At 33.9% G+C, this 6344-nt stretch overlaps 1 long non-coding RNA gene across 1 annotated transcript; it reads left to right on the top strand.

Moving 5' to 3' along the window:
- The first annotated feature begins 254 nt into the window (after nucleotides 1-254).
- LOC107575158 (uncharacterized) lies at nucleotides 255-961 on the top strand. The gene is made up of 4 exons (XR_001607814.1): nucleotides 255-285; nucleotides 435-536; nucleotides 663-719; nucleotides 886-961. It is a non-coding gene; the product is annotated as an uncharacterized lncRNA (long non-coding RNA).
- The last annotated feature ends 5383 nt before the right edge of the window (nucleotides 962-6344 follow it).

The raw sequence follows: 6344 nt of genomic DNA, 5'->3' as shown, positions 1-6344 counted from the left end.
TGAACTGATCAAAAAGTAGGCTACTGTTCACGTGTTTTTCTTGACATGACTTAGTTTCTCGTAATAATGACTTAGTTTCTTATAAAAATAATGACTTATTTTCTCATAATAATGAGAAAGTTTCTCGTAATAATGACTTATTTTCTCGTAATAATGAGAAACTTTCTCATAATAATGACTTATTTTCTCATAATAACGAGAAACTTTCTCGTAATGACTTATTTTCTCATAATAACGAGAAACTTTCTCATAATGTCTTGCTGTGGCGCTACAGAAGCAACAAAGGTTCATCTTGTCGTATTAAAATTCAATAACACATTTGCAGACTCTGATCCTAAATTAGCTATTTATGTATGCATGAAGGAGATTAAAGTCATATTTTTGACCCCCTTATTTCCTCAAAATATTTTCACAAACATGTTATGTTTGTCTAGGTGGAAGATCTCAGTCTCCCTCTAGTGTCAGTCAACAGCAGAACAGCAGTCAGGCATCAGAGCAGAACCAGAGTGAAGCGGGATATAAATCACTCATGTCTGGTCAGTCTTTACCCATTAGCCATAAATATTTACATATTTAGCTGAGTTTAGCTTTAAGTCAGTGTCAACATGAAAACATTATGTTTCTGTGGGCTTAAATTCATAAGATGCATTAATTTATTACAGGAACTGCTCATACGTATGACTCTATTGATGCAACAAATAATAAAGACATAAGCACAGGTAACTAATGACGTTACAGAAGGTAATTATGTCATGTTGATCATTTAATAAATTATTTGTTTTCTAAATAACCAAAACCATCTTTGTTTTGCATTTCACTGTGATATTTGCAGAGAAAATTCAGTTAAAACAAATGTCTTCTTCTTTTCTCTGTTATTCATTGTAGACATTGTAAGTGGACCTGCTGAAGTCACCTATGCTGAGATTGAACTCAAATCCACAGAGAAACAGAAGAAAAAGAACGAAAACAAAGGTATTTTTAAACAAAAGTTGATGCTCGTATGGTTTTATGATCATGACAATAGTGTACAGCAGAGCTAAAGACCTCTTGGAGGAAAAGCCCCTTTGATTTAAATTTCTCCCACAACACTGAATAGCAACAAACACTACCAGCATTTTCCTAAACACCCATTCTGAAATCAGCCTGATCCATAAAGGTCATTGCATGCAAATTACAATACGTTGATTTTGAGGTAATTTGGTCAAACATAATTGTTTTAAAATAGATAATTTTATTCTCTCTGTAAAAAATGTAGAGATTTTATGAATATTAAATGAAGATTGGACACACAGTAAGCACTAGTGATATTAACTGTTGGCATCTTTTAGGGAAAAGCAGTGAAAGTTCTGATACTGTTTACTCTAAACTGAACCTGGAAACCAATCAAGGTGAGCGTCAAAGTAAAAACATCAATCACAATTCACAAAGAGCCACTGAAATCTGCATCTACAGTACAAGCATCATCGAGAATCTAAGAATAAAATTAAATATGCAAAAGTTAAAATGTGCATTTTTAATTCATGTACGCATTTTCAGCTGCTGGATCTAGTGATGTGACGTATGCTTACATTAAATAAATGGCTGGAGGAGAAACTTTCAATCCCAGGACACTGATGAGTTTAGGCTGAGAAGGACTGGAGAATGACCAGGATCATCAATTCTTTATCATCTTTGTGATGCTGAACAACTGATGGCAAAAGATTAAGCAGTATTTAATATCAGTGATTATCTAACCCTAACCTAACCACTTGGGTGGTGCTGGAGTGTAATTAGCATGTAATTAAAGGTTACGTCATTGCGTGGGAGAGAAAGATTGTTGACTGTAAAGCCTTTTTTTGTGTGTGAAAATTTCAGTTTCTCTTCTGTTCTTGATCTTAAATGTATTTTAGCAGGGTTTTCAAGGTCATGGAAACATCAGGGAATTTTAAAATTGTGGACAAATCATGGAAATGTTCTTAAATAGTGTTATAAATGTGTATAGTGAGTTGAATTTTCAAGCTATTTTCAACTGTAAAATATTGAATTGCTATAAATACTTCTGAGTCTAATCTTTCGATTTTACAATTGCTTAAAACTGTTCAAAGGTTTTTGACTCCTGTTCTTGTTCTTAGTTAGAAATTAGAATAATTGTTCACAATTATAATTATAAACTGTAGTTTTGCTGTAAGATTTATTATTTTTGTTTATATCTTTATTACAATAAAATAAGATCTAATTTCTGCAATGCTTGTATGTAGCATGAGTGTGAGCAACTTGGTCATCATAAATGTGATGCTACATGATATTCATGTTTATGATTGAGCAAATATGTGTAAATATCACTGAACAGATTAAGCAGAACTGAATTTTACGTACATCTAAATTTCATCTAATTTAATTTTTTTCTAAGATAATTAACTTGTCTAAATTCTTATGCATTTTTTATTTATTTTGAAAACTAGAAGTAGGTTGTAATTGGTGATGAAGGGACTAGCTGGCTTGAAAAGTTCAACTCCATTGAAAAGTCCATTCCTACGAGCAGCTCTTCCATTTAAAGAAGAAAAGTCACTAAAGACATGGTTCTTCCCCTTGACTCCTTTCTACAGCATTCCGCCAGGTCTCATGTCAAATTTATGAGCTAATTAACAATGTCTAATAATTTTGTCCATCTAATTTTGCCTAATAACTCTACATATTCTACATTTGAAGGGGTAGCTAATGATAAACTGCTCGTTTTGGCACAATTTATGTCCATAAAAACAGAAGTGCCTTTGATAGTGAAATTTGCCAACTATTACCAAAACATCCTAATAACCCTGCATTTCAGAAAGAGTTATAAAATCACATTTAAATTCACAAGCAGGGTGCAGGTTTTCCCCAACTAAATAGAAAAGGGTTGCCAAATTGTGTTTTTGACATTGCGCATTCGTTAACTTCTTCCACATTTCCTAAAAATCCCTTGCTCATATTGATTAAACATGAACAAATAAAAAAACTCCCAAGTGTCCAACACACACACAGTGAATTTGCGTGACCAGAAAAGGAAACAAGTTCAGAGCTTATTATCCATCTGAAAATCAATCAAATCCACAGATTTGCATCTTGGCTGTATCTGTGAGCTGTGAGTGAGGTTTTTCAGTGCGCATGTGACATGCCTGAGCAGTGAAGATTTCTGCTTGATCAGCAAGGGTTCTTCCATCTCACCTCTTAGTGAGAAAACCACTCTGCGGTCAACCTGCTTCAAAGCCATACACAACACCAAAGGCATAATGGAAGTCCGTAGATATTAGCTCTTGTGCCGTTTGCCAACTCACATTTTAGAGCAACCAAATTAACTTAAACAAAGACTTTTAGTCCATAGTTGCTGCTCAACCTGCATTCCCCATTGTTTACAAGATGAACAGCATAGAAAATAAAATGAGAATTTAGAGTTCCAAATTGTCTAAGTGTTTTCTACCCTTTAAAAAAACTCTCTATTACCTCTGCACCATCTTGACCATCTGGAATTTAATTCAGATGTAATGAACTGGATTTGATAGCTTTCCCAAAAAAATGATGTTTGGCAATTTTAGTATCGTGGACCACTGCTCAACAGACAATGCATTTACAAAGTGTAGACAGTGACTACTTAACTTCAAACATTACCAAGACTTGATTTGCAAAGCCAAACAGACTGTCTGAACTGTATGAACAAGGCAAAAGGCTTTGAGTCGAGGTATAGGATGCGGTGACTAATACCCCATAATAGTTTATTCTGATTTTCCTGTTCTTGGTAGTAGTAACTTTATTTATCCCCTTAGGGAAATTTTGTTTCAGTGTCTTGTTTCAATATGCGGTTCTCACAAACGACAGTACAACATAAATTTCACAACAGACACAATACAAATGTAACATCAATTAATCAAGACGTGCTAATTACTGAATGAGACCTGCTCATTACATAAAAATAAAAGGGGAGAGGAAAGCGAGAAGAGAAAAAAAAGAAAAGAAAAGAAAAAAAGGTTACACTTTACTTGAAGGGGTGTGCATAAGACCCCTTATGTCATGAATATGAAGGTTTTTTATGCATGTTTATGACAACTGTCATTAAGTGTCATTCGCTCAGTTATGTCATTTGAATGACACTTAATGACAGTTGTCATAAACATGCATAAAACCTCCTTCATATTCATGACGTGTCATGTCATGATTATGAAGGTGTCATGTCAGTCTTATGCACACCCCTTCAAGTAAAGTGTTACCGAAAAAAAACTCTTTCTTTCCTATCTTTCATAAAAAAGCTAATTGAATGAAAGTAATGAACGCCTATAAGCTTCAGCTATCTAAATAGCATGCAAATTCAGCCACCTTGTGTTTTTTATATGCAGCAGCTTCGAAAAAGGCATATTTAACTTTTTTTCTATGGTATTACACTTCTCATATTATTAGTAATAACTTATAATGCCAACTGCCAAATATGACACTTACAAATTAATACAATTTATGAATGCACATAGACAGAAAAAGTATAAAAAAGTAAAAGAAAGAGAAAGAGAAAGATTTTTTCATAGTTTTTATTTTCTATTTAGTCATTTTTTTCTGACCATCAAGTGTCAGCCACTCTCAATGCCAACTGGCAGGAAAACATAGTAAATTCTAACCATTTTTTACAATAGTTAAAGTGCCGACAATTCTATTTCAAAACTATTTCCACACAGTGGCATAGCAAACGGGAACGCAGGGCACGTACTGTGGTGGGGCCCCGCGATAACCCCCCCGAGTTGTGTCGTATCATGTGTCGACAATAGCCAGAGATATTGTCTAAAGCATCAAAAATGGACAATATTAAAAGGATTTAGCATTTCCAATTAATGTAGGCCTGTTACATTCTTCTTATTTTTAGGTTACTTTTATTATTAAATTACATGAAATTATTGCCCAGGCTGTGCTGGGGCTAAGCAAGTTTCTGATGGAGCTATAACCCCGTCAACCCCCGCCCTAGTGCTGCCACTGTCAGTGAGCATTTGAACCTTCTGTAATAGTTGCATATGAGTCCTTCAGTTGTCCTCAGTGTAAAAAGATGGATCTCAAAATCATATAGTCGTTATTGGAAAGGGTTCAAATACACAAAAATGCTGGAAAACCAAAGAATTTGTGGGAGCTGAAGGGTTTTTCTGAAGAACAGCAGGCAGTTTAACTGTTCAGGACAAACAAGGAACTCATGAACAACTATCACTAAACAAAAACACAGCTGTGGATCATTCAGGTAACAACACAGTATTAAGAATCAAGGGGATGTACTGTATGTATGGCCATTTTTATAAATTCAACTATTATTTTCTCTTGTGGACTATATGTAAACTTCTTTTATGTGAAATATTCCAAAAATTTTATTTTTTATTAAAATAACTGGACTATATATAAAAAAAAGAAATTTCGGTGTCTATCCAAACACCTTCATCAGTTGTAAAAACAGGAAGTAACTCTGGCATATATATCCACAAAAGTCATATGATCAACAGACCTATAGAGGTCATATGACTACTAGATTAAATGTGTAACACATGCCAGAGTAGATGGTGTTACTGAACAGTCAAAAGCTTTACATGGATGCAGATGGATTAAGATGTACAGTACAGTATATCGACACTCTGAGCTAGCAATTAGGCCTCCTGTAAATATGTATATGTACTGTTAATATGCATTAATTTGAATGTTCAAGTCACCTAAAATTATTTACAAGTGGATAAGGATTGAGTTAACTCTTTTGAGCGCTGGTCAGACAGGTTGCTTAGATGTGTTATTTCAGTTTTCATCATCGTGAACTAGCTATAGTTTGCAGTTAAAACTTTGATGTCCATTTAATAGTAATAATAATAATAATAAATTTAGCTGATTTAATAATTATTACTTATATAAGCAGAATAAGGGGTTTATTTATACATTTGACCATTTTTCCCATAAAGCTTGACACATAGAATGCGTCCAATATATTTAGCTTCAGTTTGAAAAATATATCCATTATTTTTAAACCTAATCAACTTAATTTGGTGAAATGTTTTGCTTGAAATCTGTGCTTGTTACATTTTTTGTTTTAATATTTTGATATATAATGTAAGAAAATAAGTTTTTTATTTATATCTTAAATATCTTGAGGCCTGGTTTCACAGACAGGGCTTAGGTTAAGCCGGGATTAGGCAGTTCAGTTAGGACATTTAAGTAGTTTTTATAAACATGCCTTAGAAAAAACAATACTGGTGTGCATCTTGAGACATGTCACAATCTGTGCTGGGAGGAGCGCGGAATGAGGAACAAGGAGACGTGGAGTACATAAACAGTCTTTAATTCTTGGAAACACAGGGGAATTACACAACATCCAATGAGTA

Source organism: Sinocyclocheilus grahami, unplaced genomic scaffold (genome assembly GCF_001515645.1).
Source record: "Sinocyclocheilus grahami isolate Dianchi unplaced genomic scaffold, SAMN03320097.WGS_v1.1 scaffold2487.1, whole genome shotgun sequence".
Taxonomy (NCBI): Eukaryota; Metazoa; Chordata; class Actinopteri; order Cypriniformes; family Cyprinidae; genus Sinocyclocheilus; species Sinocyclocheilus grahami.
Note: the sequence above shows the minus strand (reverse complement) of the source record. Positions and strands in the feature narration are given on the sequence as shown.